The sequence below is a fragment of the Gavialis gangeticus genome, unplaced genomic scaffold (assembly GCF_001723915.1).
Source record: "Gavialis gangeticus isolate Ggan-Ray unplaced genomic scaffold, GavGan_comp1, whole genome shotgun sequence".
Taxonomy (NCBI): Eukaryota; Metazoa; Chordata; order Crocodylia; family Gavialidae; genus Gavialis; species Gavialis gangeticus.
In genome coordinates, this window is record NW_017728991.1 from 3,614,007 (window position 1) to 3,633,427 (window position 19,421).

Below are 19,421 nucleotides of genomic sequence, written 5' to 3' on the forward strand. Positions count from 1 at the left end.
GGAGAGAACTGCAGGACAGCTAATAGGAGCTGGGAAGCTGCAGGAGGTGCGGGGAAACCTGAAAACAGAGAGAGCAGCAGGGACAGCAAGAAAGCAAGGAGAGGCTGACAGGTGGCAGAAAAGGGTAGATGGAATCGGGAGGACATGGGGAAACTAGCAGAGAGGGTGGGAACTGGAGATGAGAGAGAGAATGAGGCTGGAATTTAAGATAGGGAAGGGACTGGGATTCAGTAAAACATGCAACTGGGGGTTGCAAATGACAGTGGTTTTATTGAACAGGGGAGATGGTGACACAATGCCAAATTGGTTCCCTTGCACCCACACACACACCCACACAATGGCAGCAGGGGTTAGAGAGGCGTGGTGCAGGGGCTAAAATCTACTGAAGTCCAGGAGGAGAGAGAGAGAGAGAGTCCAAATTGTAGGGGGAGGTGTGCAGGTAATATCTACCTGTCCAGGCTGGCGAGGGGTCCTTGTCCAGTAGATGTTGTCCAGAGCGGGTTACCAGCAGGGCTTCTAGGGTGGATAGGTGACACGAAGCTGGTCTGGTCCGGATGGAAATGGCATTCCCACTGGGTCTGTCTTCACTGCCCCTCTTTATAGGGGCAGACGGTGTGTGACCCCAGTGACAGGAGGCAGGCCCAGGCAATGGTCATCCCCTGGCATACTGAGCATGTGTGCGCTATGCAGGGATGTGCAGTTTTGGGTGTATGTAATGGTGGGGTATAATGATAGAGTTGCTGGTTCTGCAGGGTCTTTTCTTTTTCAAATACTGGTCTTGTCTCTTTTCCTGGGTAAGGTCCTTGGTTCCTGGATGAATCAATGCGAGGTGATGGCCCAGTTGTTACAGGCCATCCAGTGGCCTACTACCATTGTATTTCAATCATACCCAATCATTCTCATTCATGGGGAACCAATTTACATGGGAGGGGTACAACGAATCATATTGTTGCAACATGGGATGCCCAGGCAGAGGACAGAAGATGGAGGCTTGACATATAAAATGGTAACTTGACATGACTTTAGCTCACTTCCAAACACAGGCCTAAACCATACAATATCCATATGAAAAAATCAAAATCAATACAAAAATGATAAAGATACAATACACAACAGTAAAAATCAATACAAACCTAATAATAATACAATATAAAACAGTGGATATCCAAAACCAAAAACTTGCTACCAAAAAATAAATATGTTTAAAGCTTATCCTAAGTTTGAGCTCACTTATACTTATCTATAGGGAATAGAGAGAGAGAGAAAGTCAGAAATGGTTGGGGAAGGGGAGGAAATGCAATAAAAAAAAAAAAAAAGAAACTGGGAGCTTTGCTACAGATTGGGCATTGAGTCATTATATGTTCCATGGTCTGTTCTGGGTGACCACAGTTGCACAATGGAAAGTTTTAAATTTTACATTTGTGCATCAAGTATCCGCATCTCCCATGTTTTTTTGCAGATACAGTTTAGACTTGCCCATGAGTGTCATGGGAGATCAAAGCAGGGACCTTCTGTATTGGATCTATCACAAGATGCTTCTTTGGGACTTCCTGTGAACTTTATTTGGTTTTCCAAGCTTCTCCAGGGTTGAAGTCTTCTTGGTGATGGTTAAGCGCATGGATTAAGCTATTGAAAAAGTGGCGACCTGAATCCCTGCAACACCAGAACGTTATCGCCAGTTAATGCTATCACTGGTTAATTGGTCTCCTGATTGCTGCCACCAAGAAGAGTATCCTCCAGGGCTTTTGGGAGGAATATACTCCCTGCTGGACTAAAGAGACCCAGGACCTGCTCTGGCAGTATAATCAATAGTGCCAGTGTACACAGGCCATACCATCTCTGGGCCATCTCTGATACTGAGCAACTGACTAGATGCGCTGAAGCGACATCCTGCCTTGTCCTTCATTCCCCCTATAAACCCAAGGAGGAGGAGGAAGAGGAGGAGGAGGAGGAGGAGGAGGAGGAACAGCTCTCATCTTTCCAAGTCACATGGATTTCCCCCCTAATGTTGCAACCCTTCTTAGCAGAGGGAGGAAAAAAACCCTGAATATGCCTTGCACTAGTAAGGGATGAGACAAGCCTTAAACTGATTAAGTTCTGTTGTACAAATATAATTCAGAGAAAATACACATCCTAATCAGTGGTTGCCAGTACGTCTCATCCAGTATAGAAATGGAGGTAGCATCTTATTGGGTGGTCAAGTTGCAAACCGACAAGAACTTCAGGAATGATCTCAACCTATTATCTGGCACTAGCACTGGAATCACACCATTTGTAATCCTGAAAAGGAAAATGTGGAGAATGAACCCAGCATTCCTTTCACATCCAAAACTCAGTGGAAGTTGGACTGAACTCAGTGGATGTGTTTACATTTGCATTTATGCCGGCTTACATTGACTGTGCAGTAAGAGGGAATAGGCTGGCATCTACATGTGCAGGTATTAAAGTGCATTAACGCTGTGTGTGGACTGACTTGGGACTAAAGTTAGTCCCAAGTCAGTCCACACACAGTGTTACTGCTCAGCAAGGCGTCTACACATGCGTTACTGTGCAGTAACAAATCAGGCATACATTTGCTACCTTCATGATGCAGGTATCAAATTTATGCTCAGGTCAGCATAATTTGCCGTATTTACTGCACAGTACGGGTGTGCATGTGTAGACGTGTGCCTGTACTGCACAGTAATTTTGGTTACTGCACGCTAAATGTGCACTTGTAGACCTACCCAGTGTGTGTGAGATGCAAGCAAATGAGAGCCCTACAGGTTTACTCACTCTTTCAAGCAGTCTTTCAAGCAGACTCCGTCTCCCCCATGTTGATAGGGACTGCTCATACTAACAGACATGCTTTTCAAAGTCAGGCTGCAACACTGACTGCTTTGGCGTGACATGAAGGGTAACACTGAGTAGATGGAGGCAATGATGCTGCTCTGAAAACATGCTTCATGACAGCCTTGCTACATGGCTCTGTGCACCTATTATCATACCGTGTTTATTTGCCATTAGATAATTTCCAACGGCATAAATCAGCCATCTGTTTAGAGACCAAGTTTCCACAGGCTGGCAGGTCCTAGTCATTTCTGAGCACCCATGCTAGTCAGTTCTTTATTGCTTCCTCAAATACTTAAATCTTAATGTTTTCATGAAGATATCAATTGGTCTAAATAAGTCTCCAGTCTCGTTTCTAAATGACTTGCCCTCTTTTTTTCAAAGGAGGTAAGGTCTCTGTGCTTTCTTGTTAAACCACTTTATTCTTGGCAAGGTTTAGGAAAAGGCTGCACTTCAGCAATTTAAGCTTTTCTTCCTGGAGGCACAATACCCAGACATGAGGAAAAGTAAGTCAAGAAGACAAAATAAACACATTTTTCAGGAAGACTTCAAGCCAACTGGAGCTACCGGTGAATGTTTGAGAGAGTAGCTGCTTACGATGTGTGCAAACATCTCCCTGTGCACACAGGCCATGTAGGCACATATGGAAAGATTGGTGAGTTGTGAAGGAGAAGCTAGAACATCATTGCTGACATAGCAATTCTCCTCCCCATTGTATTCGTGCATATGATTCAGTATGTTTTGCAGGAGTGCACATGAAGGGAGAATTGGCCTCACATTTTCCAGGCAAAAGGAGAGGGCTGAGCCATTGCCCACCAGGTTGGTGGCCAGGTCAAAATGTTGTTTTTAAAATATTCTAAAATGACCTTAAGTGAGAAAACTTAAGCCTGTAGAAGGCATAGAAGGCTGCCGGTGTTGTACTGCTGTCTTACCAGCATTGGCTATAGTAAAAACTTATGAGCACATTTTCTGCTGGCCTGAACTGGCATCACTGAGGAACTCAAAAGACCTGCTCCAAGGTAGCTCTGGCTGGGCATCTGGTCCTTGAAGACCATTATTACTTTGGGAGCAAGCTTCAGCTTCTTCCCTCCAAGAGAGAGACGAGTACATACCACATTTGATTGCCTTTGGGATCAACAGCTTCATCTTTACTCCCCTTAAAAATACAAAGACCCTAAATACCAAAAATGCAAAGACCCATTCCGGAAACTGCATCTGTGCAGGGGAACCATGTTCCCTGAAAGCAAATAGATAGATAGCCAGCTGACAACAACTCCTCAGTTTCCAACCTGTGTTGCTACAACAATTCCTAGTGGGCCAGAAACCATTACCCAAAACCATCCTGGACTCCTCAGGCATGAGTTGGGTAGAAGACGCCCATGTGACTCTCAAAGTTGAAGTTGGTCTGAAGTGTGTTAAAGCTTGCACCTTCATCTTTTACTCATGGGCGTAATCTTTACATTTGAATGCTTACATGGATTTCAGCAGGACTGCTTGCTCATCACGCACTGGCTTGAGTGGGAATATTAGCTAAGAGCAGATCTCCATCAGTAAGGAAGAGAAAGCAGGCCCTAGTGAAAAGGAGCCTTTCTCAGCATTGGCATTACTTGGGCATGCTGGGTTTATGAATCTGGCAGACCTTCCCATTCAATCCTAGTTGAGGGGGCGAAAAGATAGCTTCAGCAGAGGGGATCTACTGCTGTCTTTGCAGCATTTCAGGGTGACTCAGGATAATACCCCTTCCAAGGTACTGAGACAGAAGACACTGCATCTTCATTTTAATTTGAGACGCTGCAATGATATCCAAAGTAGCGGTCCAGTCAAAAAGTATCTGTTGTTAAGAGCTCCCTCCTTTTTAACCTCCTTGCTCTTATGGCTGCAAAGTCAAGGGCAAGAAGCCTGACTGGGTGGATGTGAAACGGGTGCTGCCTCGACGTTTCAGCTACTTTTATTGCAACTGTCACTTCCCGTGTATTTTATGCACAAGTCTCTTGTTCCACGTTTAAGCAATTAAAGTTGCAGACAGAAATACAGTTGCCAGTTCAGGTCCAGTTTGACATGAACCAAGAAGCACTGTTTATTTAGATGTTCTGCAAAGTGAAGGCAAAGGGGGGGGAAAATCCCATAGCCCTGCCTCCCTTCTCTTCCTCCATAACCAAAATTGAGTTTGAAGTTCAGGTTATGCAACAACATAGCATTGTCTCATTTTATTAAGGCCACTAGCTTCTGGAGGTCTTGAGTATGTTATTGCTCTCAATTAACACACTTCTCCTCTTTCTCTCTGGAATCTTTCCTGCTGGTTTGCATTGTAATAAAACCTCCATCTCACCACCTCCAAGACAGATTTCAATTTGTGGGGCCAGCTCCGTTTTGTAACCCACCAAAGCTTATTCATGATCTCCATCCCAACATGCCATGTTAATTACGGTGAAATTAGCAGAAGTGAAAAAAAAATTGCCTTCCACCTGCCCCCACCTCCTCTAATAGATTTTCTTGTAAGTGAAGAAATCTTTTCATTTACATCTTAAAAAAAAGAAAGGAGTCAGCATATGAAGCCAGACAGTAGCTGTGTCTTTTGGCAATCGGAATAATCTAATAAAACATCACCTTTCAAAGACAAAAAAAAAAATTCCTTCTCTGGACACCCAGTAACGTCACCTCGGCACGAAATATATTCCACTCTTGGTTTGTGTTTTTTGGACCAATGCAGCTTAGGATTGTTGTTATCCCAAGACCATGCCACCAGAGTTGGAATTAATAATATAAACGGTGAGTCCAAGCTCTGATTGACAGCCCTGATTCTGTTAATACCCTCTAGTGGGTCTTCTACCACGGTCAGAAGTTAAAATTTATTTTGACAAGCTTTCTGCTGGTTATGGAAGCTAGAAGCTTTATACTGGGGTATCCCATGATTAAATATCTGGCATAGATTATCAAAAACTATAGGGGGAGGCCTCTTGATGACAAACTAGATCCTGCCGTGCATAGAACTTGGTTTTAATTAAGTTATTACCTTCCTTAATAGGAAGTAGCTGTGCCTTTGTTCTTGTACAAGTCAGCAGACAGTAACTGAGCAAGGAATGTAAGCAACTCAATTAAGTCAAGGCCGCCCTGACGGATGCTGGGATGTACACAGAGGTCCCCTCCCTCAAGTACCTCCTGGTTTCTGTTTCACTCAGTGGCAACTGCATCTCCACTGAACGGTTCAAGATTGCTGGGGTGACAATGTCAAGGCCCACGTATATAAACCCTGTAGGGGTCAGAATGAGTAATTCAGGATTAAGGATGGAGCTACTGGACTTAATCAATGGAACCATAGTAATTAAAGACAGAAAGGCTTATTTGCTCATCCTGTTTATTCCCCGGGATTTTTCAAGGTTGTTCTTCATGGTGCATTTTCTAGCACTCTGTCCTGGCCAGTTTCAAATGCTTCATCAAACAGGATAGGTGTTTCCAAGATGGATCATTGAACACATTGCTTCATTTGGTCTCTTTATAAACTGTTGGATGATGTATGCTTGTGGGTTATATTCCCCCAGTTCAATAAAGACCCAGTTCATTCCTTTATTCACAGGGAAACCTGTCGAGTAAAAAGATTCTCTTTAATATGTCAAGATAACAAGCATTGCAGGAGCAGCCTATCAACATGAGGCTCAGGAAGATGGAGGATGATGTTTTAGCTCAGTTGTATGCTCCTGACTTCCAGGCAGTGACTGCTGTGATCAACATCAGCACTTCCCCCTCCTATAATGAATGACATGAGCAACACACACACTAAATAAGCACTGAGCTAAAAGTAGCTGGATCAAATCTGCAAGGTAACTTGAAGTCAATGGTTGTAGAAAGGTGCTCGGTACCTTTGTATACTAAATATCTTAGTATTTCTGGTCCCTGAGAAACCTCCTTAGGAGACTTGAAGTCAATGGTTGTAGAAAGGTGCTCAGTACCTTTGCATACCAAGCATCTGAGCATTTTTGGCCCCTGAGAAACCACCTTTGGAGTGTGGCATCATTTAACTAAAATCTATGCACAATATTATGCATGCAGCCAACGAAACTGCACGCGGCTGCTTTCTTCATTTTCAGACTTCCCGGCTGTTCATCAAGGCTCAGCTTAGGCAGAGTGACTGTACTTCTGCACAGCCCTTTTGAAGCTGATAGATGGGGCGTTATGACGCAGTATGAATCAACTGCAACAAACATCTGAGAGTACTGGGATACAATAGCAAGTATTTAGCGGGACTCCAAACAACTGTGCGCTGAAGCACAGACTTGACATATGGTCGTGAGGACCCCTGGCTCAGAGAGGCCACCCAAATCTTCTTGCAGACTATACACTTTACAAACAAAGAAGCTATCTCCTGGAAGAGTTTGCTGGTGGGGGAGAAAGAAGCCAAGCTACTTTCAAAGCTTCTTGGCCGGTACAGTCAGCATAGGCCTATCTCGGGCTGTTACTCTCTGCTCTCTTTCTCTAGGTGCTGTGTGCTCAAGTATTAGAGCCAGTAGATCACTGACACAAGGACGGATCCTTATATTCACTTCTTAGAAGGAGCAAAATAAGTTTCAATGGCAAAGGTAAGATGCACAAACATACTTGCCTGCACTGGATTTCCCAAGTTCCGCATTCACTACCCGAAATATTCAGCAAAAGTGAAGAAAATGAAGTCCAGAAAGAAAAACGCCAGCAGGGAAATGCCAAATTATTTTAGGAGAAAATCCCTAACTTCCTAGGCCCTGGGTGTTCCTAGAGATTGATTTGAAAGGGACAATATCTAAAAAAACATCTAGAAATTACTTGAAGGCAGTATTACAACCCTTTCTCAAAGGATGTGGTAGTACAGACACTGGCAGATAAAAGGACGGAGACTGCTATGGAGATCCTGATGAAAAACATTGTGTTGAATCATAAAAAATGAGGGTTGAAGGGACCTCAGGAGGTCACAAGTAGTTCAGCTCCCTGCTCAAAGCAGGACTAGCCCCAGCTATATCATCCCAGCCAAGACTTTGTTGAACCAGGCCTTAAAAATTCCCAAGGATGGAGATGCCACCACCCCTGGCTCACCTGTTCCAGCGCTTCACCACCTTCCTAGTGAGAGAGTTTTTCCTAATATCCAACCTGAACTTCCCTTGCTGCAGCTTGAGCCCATTGCTCCTTCTGCTATCTGCCCCCACTGAAAACAGTCCAGCCCCATCCTCTTTGCAGCCCCCCTGCAGGGAGGTGAAGGCTGCTAGTTAATTCACCCTCCGCCTTCGCTTCTGCGGACTAAATAAGACCAATTCCCACAGCCACTAGTCGTAAGTCATGTGTCCCAGCTCCCAAACCATTTCTGTTGCTCTGTTTTGAAGTTTGGTCCACTAAGCTGCATCTGCACTGATTAGAGGATGGGGTTTGAATGCCAGTTATTTCATGAGTGCTCCAAATAGTTAAGGTGAGAATCAGGGTTGCTCATCCTGCGAGTAATGAGAGAATGGGAAAGGTAAGTCACATGCTTTATTCCATGTCTTGGCCATCACGGCTGGGATACAAAGACACTTTGTGTTGTCTTAGCATATAACCCCAGCCAGAACTCAGCTATCTGCTAATCTCCCTATAAGATTATTCTTGGAGTCTACAAACCCTCGCTACTCCAATACTAGGTGTTTAGTCAGCAAGAACGAGCGACGACCACACGGGTGGGTGATGTGGCGGAGTCTTGTCTCGGTGAGAAGGTGGAGGAACAGATGAGCTGGAAGTGAGCACACCAAGCAGAAGATGCCAGGAAAAAGGAGAAGTCTGTGCCCATCTAAGAAACAGAGAAGGTATGCTTACACAACTGGAAAAAGCAGCCAGGAAAAAGAAATTGCTAGGTTTACTCCTTTCTGGAGGGGACCTTGCAAGGCCATTTCCCAACGAAACAGCTTACTCTTGTTGGTATAAGAAAGCAAGAGCTGATCTCATGGTGGTGCACTGTGAGATGGTGCAAAGGTTCATGGAAAGAAAGGGAAGAGAAAACATTGAGGAGACTCGACAGCCATCCCAGAGAGATGCAGAAGTGAATTTAAATGATGCCCCTGCCACTCCCCGTTGACTATAATGAGATGTGGAGGAGGAACTGCGAGCATCTCCCTCAGATCTCAATACAGGTAGCCTACCCACAGTGGATGAGAATAGCCCAAGGGTTGCAGGTCCCATAATTTACTGCTAATTTAGCTCTGACTATAAGCAATTCTCCCCATGACTGGGGCAGACTGAAACAGAAACCTGCATCAGTGAAGGCCCCCCTGAGGTCCCTAGGAATTACCATAATGATACTTTTTGTTTTTGCTTTCAAAATCTTATTACATAAAATTGTAATGATTTGTGCAGAAAGTACTTCCCCTCCCATAGGTGGTCACGTGCTTTTATCCTAGTGTTAAGTCGGTGTGCCGGTTTGTATGATGCAGTTGTCTCTGAGAAGGGGAAGTAGTGGAAGGAAGCTCAATGCAATTTGAATTGGCTGTACTTAATCCTTGCAGTGCTCCAATGCAGCTCGGGTGTCCATACCCAGAGTCACAAGGAGTATGGAGCACAGCCAGGAACTAAATCCAAATAGCCCATGTCCCAAGACACTACCGTAGCCTTCCTCCATTTGGGCCATAACAAAAAAACAGAACTGGAGGGTAAATGGCTAGTAAACATGGAACATGCACAGGATCAATATATGCTTTCACAACTTCTCCAGAATATTAAGCATTACTAGTTTTCAGGAATAGGGAGGCATTTAACTCTAGTGAGATGCATAGAACTATGCATTTTTTTTATTACAAACCATTAGATTCATCATAATATCCTAGAAAATGAGGGTTGGAAGGGACCTCAGGAGGTCACATCCACTCCAACCCCCTGCTCAAAGCAGGACCAGGCCCATCTACTTCATCCCCGCCAAGGCTTTGTCTACCCAGGTCTTCAAAACCTCCAAGGATGGAGATGCCACCACCACTCTGGGTAGCCTGTTCCAGTACTTTACTATCCTCCTCATGTGAAAGCTTTTCCTAATATCTAACCTAAATTTCCCTTGCTGCAACTATGACTGCTTGTATTTCTGCATGATCTTTTACCAAATTTTAGCTTTCTATGGGTAGTGTTTGGAACTGATCAAAAATACCCCTAAAAAAATTAATGGCAAAGGTAGATTTTCTATTGTGAAACCAAAGCAAAAGATTTGATTTTGTTGAAACAGGCTGAGGCATTACATTTTGAGTCAGTTCACGTATAAAACAATCGGAGAGGGCTAAGGGTCCTGAGGAGAAAAAAGAATTGTACACCCAAAGCAGCAGAGATACAAGCCATGTACCACATGGCTGTGGTGCATTTGTACTGTTATACTTCATCTTCTTGTTTTATCTGTTCTTTGAAGAACAGAGTCTTTGGAAGAAAATTAAAAGAGAAACCTTAGAATTAGTTTGGGAGACTCATTTTGCAGTGAATAAATGAAATGATCGGTGAAAAAAATGTGCATTGAGTATTTTGCATGTACCTATTTATATTAGGTGCCTGTATATTTCTTTGCTATCTATTTAATAAAGTCATAGAAAAATAGAGCCAGAAGGGTTATGGAATAAACGGCCAAATCTGAGGCATCAAGGGATTTGGGGCCACCAAACAAGCAATTGGGAGGGATTATGTGATGTTGTAAGTTGGTCAAGATATGAATTTCTGTCAGGGCAAATCAGAGTCCCTGAGTTTAAGGAAAGGCCATTTTGGTGATTACCCTATGAAGCCCGCTTTGTCACATTAAAACGGACACTCAATGAAGGACGTATTACAACTGAAATCTCTCTGAACCATTTAAACCTATTGCCTCTTATTTTCAAGGCTGCATCCACATCCGACTTTATCTTTCTTCCCATTGTGCACACAGGGTCAAACCCTCCGGCATCCTTACAATGCTTTTGCTGGTTGCCTGTGCAAGCAAAACTCCCATTGGCATCAGGATTTGGTCCACAGACTTCATCTTGAATTCATTTGCGTGTGGCATTTGCATACTGATTTCTTTGACGCCCTAATGGTTCGATTTCAAAGCACATCTTTCCCTTTTATCTTGAGCTGAATGAGACATCTCAATAAGCGCCAGATAAAGACGGAAGTCCTTTGTCTGAAATCACACAGGCATGGCCAGCTGTGTTGAAAACTGGCTGAAGTCTCACAGGCTGCTTGTCTGCCTTCATGCTGAAGCACTAGCTCCTTTCATTTTGAAGGAACAGAGGGGGGAAAAGCAGGCTTTCTTGCACACATGGTTGCCAAAACAGCTGAGTCTCTTCTACTGTTTATTTTTCCTTCCAGAAGTTATTTCTGATAAAAGATTTTGGGTTTTGTTTTTTTTAAAAAGGACAGAATACATAGTCACAATTAAATCCACGGCATGCATGAGATGGATTATTAGTTGGTAAACCGTTCATTACATTGGGAATACACAATGCCCTTTGCTTTTTGGACCTTGGAATTGCAAGGTCAGACATTATTCAGTTGTTTAACAGTAGGATGCCCTTGTGCTATTTTTCTGACTTTCAAAAGACCTGCCTTTGTGCTTTCCCTTCAGATATTCTGTTGAATACAAACAGTGAGATGTCTGGCACTGGGGGGAAAAAAAGGCCATTTTTGAGCCAATTATCCATAAGCAAAATTTTCTCTAGCTTATAAAATAGTCAGCAGGCCTCACGATGGTGCGCTGAAGGCAAGGCTCTAATTCAAGGATAATAGAAAGTTGTGTGCTTTAAATAATAGAGCTAAGAGCTTTATGGAGATCTACCAGTATGGAGCATACCATAGCGAGGTCAACCCTGGTCAAATAACAATCACACCCAATTGAGCAGCCATATTAGAAATGGGACAAGAGCTGAATCCACATAGGTCAACAAAAATCTTCCCAGTGAAGTCATTCCCCAAATAATCTGCCCTGGGGGTACAAGAAAGATTACACCTTTTTTTGCAACATTATTGAAAACACATTGAATTCAAGCACAGTAGGTCTTGACACATGGAGAATAGTTGAAAGGCCATGATGGTTGTTGGGATTTCAGACAGTCAAGGCTGAATCACTTGCTGATTTTGATCTTATTATAACCTGCTATGCAGTTTTTCACAGATTTTAGCTGGGCAGTTGGCTGCTTTCTGCAAAAAGCGGTGAGCTAGAGCCACGGGGGTATCTTTGCTAAAGAGTGTGAGCATCAACAAAGTCTCCTCCTGCTGCCAAAGCAATGCCATTTCACGAACATACAGTGCAATGATCGGGATACACAACCCTCGAAGGAACTGCAGAGGGGTTAAGTTCCTTGGATCAGGGAGCGTCAGATGCGCTGCTCTCAAATAAGCTGCCCCATCTGGGATATGTCAAGGCTTCTCACGATGTTTTCAAGGGTTTGTAATGTGGCTCATTGCTTGCATGCATGAAAACAGCATGGGAATGCAATATTTCCTACTAGATGTGTGGTGGAGCCCTCCTGTCCAGCTGTATTTTCCTTGTCATGTTCTTGAATTCTGACACCGTTTAGAACATGCCAGTTACTACCATAGAAAATGCATTTTCATTCTGCTCCTTGGAGGAAAAACACATGAAGGCAAAAGAGAAGAAAAAAGAAAAGAAAAAAAACAAAAACCCCGGCAGATGCTGGAGCCATTAGTGAGGTCTCCTTTTTGTAACATATCGTTTTATCAGGGGGTGGAGAGGGCGGGGGTAAAACAGCTTGACACCGTCCTAAAAATGAGAATGTGAAAGTCTGGGCTGCATGCCACAAAGGAAGAGAAAGAATGATGACAACATTACTGTCACTACATTACCACACGCTGTAAATTAAAGTTAGTGGTGGGCAATTTAAGCACGGTTCCTGTCTGATTCATTAAAAAAAAATACAGTAGCTATGTGGATGCGAAAGTCTGCTTCTTTATGTAGCTGATATATGATTGGAAACTTGTAATGTCTGTTGACCTAGGAAGGGGGAGCCCTGGATATGCAGTTCTCCAAATGGACCATAAGTGACTCCTTCATGACATCTGATGACAGAGCCCCGTATCTCATATGTTCACGGTGCCCAGGGGGAAGCCTCATTGAAATATGGGGCTGGTCCTTAGCTGGTGTAAATTGGTACATCTCCCTGGAGATTAATGATGGGCTAATTTACTCCAAATAAGTTACTGGCCCCATGTTTGTGAGTGGCAAGCAGAGGAAATATTTATTTCCCAGATGAATCATTAATGTGGGGTCCTTTCCATTCATGGTGGGTAGCTGTCAGAAGGGAGTTAAAAATCCCAAGGCACTTCTTCACAAGACTGAGGTATGGTGCCATATGACTGAATGCCAAGGCATAGCACCATATGAATGAGTTATGTATCTGCATGGTGTTTAGCATGACCACTGGCTGAAAAGTTGTACTTTGCTTTACTGCTTAGTTCGGGTAACCACCTGTTGGATTATCCTGTCCAACAGGAAACGAGTGTTGTGTGTATCAGAGAAGAAAAGCAATGGGAGATTGAGATCTATCTATCTTATATGGATAATGATAATAGTATTGAAGCATGTGAGATATGTGAGCAGCATACCATTTGTTCTGTTTTTGCCCTCCCCACCCCTGTGTCATTAAGCTGGTGATGACATAAATGATTAGGGGTTTCTGCAAAACACGACTTATGTAGAAAAGCTGAAAGAACTAGAATTGTTTAGCCTGGGAAAGAGAAGACTGATGGGGGATTTGCTAACAGTCTTCAAATACCTGAAGGGTGATTATAAAAATGATGGAGGTAGATTATTCTCTGTGGCCATGAAGTACAAAAGTACGAGCAATGGCCTCAAGGTACAGCAGAAATTTAGGTTGGAGATTAGATTGAAGAGCTTTTTCATTGTGAGACTGGTTAAACATTGGAACAAATGACCTAGAGAGGTTATGGGATCTTCATCGCTGGAAATTTTCAAGAACAGATTGGACAGGCTGAGATGGCTTAGTCGGGGGTGATCCTACCTTGAGCAGGAGGCTGGACTAAATGTCTTTGTGAGGTCCCTTCCATCCCTACTTTGCTATGATCCCATGAGAACTGATGAAGGAAAAGGACCATAGCAAAGTGGACACATAGCAAAGTGTGTCCATCTATTGTTCAGTGGTCTCCCCTTGCCTTGGTAAATGTACTTTTTGTGTTGGTGTTTGCTACTCTCCTTGATTTTACAGCACATGGTGCTAAGGAAACAAACAAAGAGAAATCATAAGGGGGGGGAGATCTTTCTGTTATTTTTTTGAAATATTACCTGCTGTACAGCATGCAACTTTTTACCTCTCTTTCATATTTCTTCCCCAAAATATCTCCATGTGGGGTGGTGGGGGGGAAGCTTTTTCTGGCAATGCAACTAAGGTTAGAAAGCCGTCCTCATTATTCATTGCACCTGAATCATTGACAGAATCACACATAGCCCTGAAGTTTTGTGTCAAAGAAATAGTAGTGGGTCTCTGTCCCACTCAAAATAGACAGCTTAGGTTTCCTTGTTCTACACATTTTTGCATCACATCCAAAGACAGTGGCATGGTGCAGTCCAGGATGCAGGCTTTTAGAGAAATTAAACCTTGACTTTCATAAATTCATAGACATTCGGGCTGGAAGGGACCTCGGAAGATCATCAAGTCCAGCCCACTGCCCCAGGGGCAGGAAGTCAGCTGGGATCACAGGATCCCAGCAAGATAAATGTCCAGTTGACCCTTAAAGGAGTCCGGAGTAGGTGCTTGCAACTTGACTGGACAACTGTGATTACGCAAGTCGGCAGTGGGATTTTGCAATGGCTTTTTTTCCTCTTTGGTTCCTGGTAGCTGGTTTTTTGCTGATTCTCAGTTTGGGGCTTCTGAACTTATTTTTACGCTGGGGGTAATATAGATGGACTTGGTAAATAGATACAAAAGCTAGAAGCCAAAATAAGAATCCATGAGACAGATATGGGGCTAAACTATAGCTCTGCAGGTGTAATGGCCAGGACAGACCTGCATTCCCTTTTATCCAGTGCTCTCATGTAGGAAAAATGTTTCTAGGCTGTAGAGATAGGCAGGCAAAGGTCAGCACTGGATCTGCTTCTTGTCTTCACAATGTTAATACTCGTTTTGCCACCACTAGATGCTATAAAATCCTATAGAATTTGTCAAGAACTCTATACTTTTTAATACTCTTATTAAAACTTTTGGAACTTTTAGTTAAATACTATACTTAAAGGATGCTTAAACTCTAGTCCCTTGGGAATAATACTCTACAGCAGCATGTAACGGAGAGCCAACCACTTGGAGCAAAAAACCACTTGGATTTGGAGAGAAAACGGTATAGCAGAATGGTGCCTAGTGCCGATTTCTCTGTCTTACTGGTGTATCCTGGCTATGCTGAGCTAATGACGCCGATGGAGAAAACAAACTCATTTAACAAAAATGAAGAAAACCCAAGATACTGTACCAATAAAGGGCTTTCCCCCCTTTTTAATACAAATGAGGTGTGCCAGCATCTGCTCTCTATTACAGCGATGGAACAAAGGGCTTGCACCAGTCTAGCCACATGAGAACATAATTTGTCTCACAATATTATTCTGTGGTGGTATGAACAATCCAAAAAAACCACACGCCCAACAGCTAAGTCCAAGCCTCACAACTATTAACTGTACAATACATGAGACATCAAGGCTTCAGACAAAATAAATACATGCATGAAGTAACAAGGCAGGCATATTACTAACCCCAAACTTCTTGCGCAATTAGATACTTCCAAGAAACAGGACTGTATTTCCTGAAGTGTCTTACACTTATCATAGACTTGATAAATGAGATTTTCCATATACACTCCAGCCTGAGTGAATACCTCTTTCTTACTTCCTGGTCTTGATGATTCATTAATTAACAATCACTCCAGGCTTTGACAGGAACAATTTCTATGCAATCAATACCAATGGGATGAGGTTTTGATCCTACAAAAGGCCCTTCAACATCACAGCCTAAAATAATCCAGACTCAGGAAGGATTGCCCAGAGCACCCATCATCCTCCTTTATAGAGAAACCCCATGGCTTGTGTCCAGTACCGTACTCTTGGCGACCCAGGGCGAACTTTTAGTATCGCTCCCCCTTTCCCATAGATAATGATAATAATAATCAAGCAATGGAAAACAAATTACCATTTTCGGGCCCCCTTTCTTTCCAGGCCCCAGGCAGCCACCTGATTCGCCTCGCCTGTGTCCAGCCCTGCCTGTGTTCTTACCATTACGACTGAGTGAAATTTTTGCACAACTAGTTTTTGGGGGTTTTTAACTAAAAATGTGGTTTTGGGTCAACCAAAATTTGGGCCAAATTCAGCAAATAATTCTGACTGAAAAAGAAAACAACTCATTTCAACTTTTTTTTTTTTTTGCCTTTTGCCATTTTTAAGTGAAGATTTTTAAGCAGAAGGTTTTAACCTGTGGGCCACACTTAGGGCCACATTTTCAAAAGTTAATTCCCATTTTAGCACTAGTCAGGGCAGTTTCAGATAAACTTAGGCATTCAATGTGGTGAGAAGTTCCCTTGAAAATTCCTCCACCTATTTTGAGGCCAAAAAAACGATCGCCCATGTCTTGTAGAAAATAACTGGCACCAACTGTGGGTTTTTAGCATTTCAGAAAACATTTCCCTTGATTTACACTACTCTTCTGTCACTCTCTAAAGCAGTAATTCTCTCTCCACCAGGTTGCCACGGTCTTTGAGAAAGGCTTCCTCAGACAAGATTCAACTCTTTCTGCAGGATTTGAAAAATTAAGTATTTAAGGAAAAAAAATTAAATGCATAACTTGGATTTATTTAAGTTTATTTATTATGCCTGAGCTGGAGTATATAGGAGTCTATGTAAAACAAAGTAGGTTTTGCTGAAAAACCAGTGTTTCCTTCTGAACATTTTGTTGGGATCCTAATTAAGGCATTATTACATACTATAGTGCAGAGAACAGGAGGATAACACATGTATGGAAAAAGCAGTCCTTTGTGTATTCAGCCTAATAGGATTGTCTGGGATTAAATATACTATATTTCACCTGCATTCTGCTCATAAACGCACCCTTGCAAGGAAAAAAAATGCATTTTAACATTTATGAGCATCTTCACGGCACTGCTTAAAAAAATCAATTACCACAACAAAACCGTCCTTCTCCCTCATGCACAAACTTACATACAAAGGTAAAGAGAAAATGGATTTCTCAAAATATTTCATTTTACCCCAATCCAAATGTAGAATTCCCCTTTGAATCACCATCTTCTTAGCTCAAAGTTCACTTATGTTCTGTGCTAAACAAGTGAAAAGTGTCAGGGTTACTCGTTAATGATCCACCAAGATGATATACCTCTGAAAAGGCAAAGATTCCCCCTTTTATATAATGGGATATGCCTTTGAAGCCAGATCTTTAATTGATATCAGACAGTATAGCCCTACAGAAGTCCATGGGCCAATGCCAATTTACACTGTAATTATTTGTATTACAACAGGCAAATAGGGGCCCTAATTGAGATCAAGGCTTTATTTTGCTAGGTGATATTCAGATATATAGCAAGAGATGGTGCAATGGCAAAGGCAATAGACGAGACTGAGTATAGCAGAAAGGGAGAAAAGGTACCAGAGATGTGAGGTGACTTCAACATACATCAATGGTAGAACAAAAAATACAACCCAGGTCTCTTTGATTCACAAATCAGTGTCTTGGGTATTATCTACGCTAACTCTATTAACTAGGGGCCAGACATCTTAATTTGTTTTCTGCAGCTTTGTTTGATATCCATCCTTTACCAATTCAATAGGTAAAGAATGACATTCCTGGATTTTTTCTCAAATATAAATATATATATTTCAAAGCACTCAGATACCACCGACTTTGCAGACACAGGGGTGCAAACAATAGTCTGGTCTAATTTTTTTAAAAGCATGTAATACATTTATAAATCAATTTTCTATAATACAGGCATCAAATAAAGACCGTCAGGCACCTCATCTTCCCTGTTTTACTTTTGTCTGTGCACATCCATATACATGCCCAGACACAACTTCACACATAGACATTTTAAATACATTTGGACCAGAGAAACTAAGTCCACTGTCATGAAGCTAAGATTAAAGCATGCGTATCTGGGGCTTGTAGAGTTTCCAACTTCCAAACCTGATTCTCCTTAGAAATGTGTTATTATGAATGCCTGGCGAGGATTAATAAATCAGATATTTTTCTGAGGTTCGATTTCACCGAGTGTCATTTGACAAACTCCTGTGGAATGTTTAATATGACGTTGTTTTTATCAAGCTGCTTGGCATGAGACAGCTTCTTGCAATCATCAAATGCATTTATTAAAACCATTCAAAAAGGTTGTGCCCACTAAAAATAAGGTCAGTCATAATAATATCCATATATAGATGGGTGGACTTGGGGCTCTCCCACCTGCTGAATGGTCTAATCAGCCAACTGTCATAGCAAACATACTTCTCTATTACAACCTGTGGAGGGGGAAAAATGAGGAAGCATGATTAACTTTTAAGAGAAGGAATTTGAAGCCCCTGGAAAAAAGTAAAATCAAAATTACCATGGCAAGAACAGACATGCATATCAGAAATGGCCTCCCTCCTGTATTATACTTCAGTGGGCTTTATTCCAAAGCATGGGCATTGAACTTATTTATGTCTTTGAAAGCAGATCACTAGTGAGCAATAAGGTTTGGGTATATCGGCCTCCAAGGTGATATCCATGGAGGTGCCGACAGCCCACAGTAAAGCTTTTCACATTTCTTAGCTTCTTCCAGACTGTCCTGTTAAATGCACAGGCAGCCAATTCATCATGTTTTATGGGAGGAGTGGATAGACACACCTGTCATAAAGAAACATCTACTTTTTTTCTGGGGAAAGAAAATAACTCGAGTATGATGTCTACCTAAATGCCATTCCATGTTTCATCTGCTGCAGATCATCTGTAGCCCAAAGTGACCAAAGATGGAGACATACTGCAAGGAGATATTTAAGGGCCATTGTCACTAGTCAAAGTAGAAAACCCCCTCAAGAAGTGAATTGTCAGATGACGGAAGTTGTCATAGCTCTGTGGAAGCCAAAGTTTTTTAATTTCAAATTAGAATAATGTTCCTTCTTGTCTATCATGACTGGGTAAAAAGGAACAACATTGCATATCTTTAGGAGGAGGAATTCTTTGCTGATGAAGAACAAAAGGAAAGGATAGAAAAGGCAGGGAAAGGAAAGGAACCGCTAGTCATGAAGCTATGGTAAGTCACATCATAATCCAATATCCTTAAGACTAATGGATGGACCTGATTGTTCAGTGCTTTCCCTTATAGAAATCCAAAGCACTCTCTACCATTACCTGCTATTACCTTGATAAGACTCTTGACTTAAGCCTAGAGGAAATAATGCTGTGCTCAACATACTGGTATTATCTGTGCATTTTCATCTCCAGCTTTCATGAAAAGATCCAGATCTTGGACTTAAGTGTGTATAAACCAGAAATCCACCTTCTTGTTATATTGTCAAGCATAAGTAAGCTTTCTGGCATCGTGTTTTCAACTGCAACGTTATGAAAAGGGTGCTTACTTCTAACAAGTTGATTCCTGACATA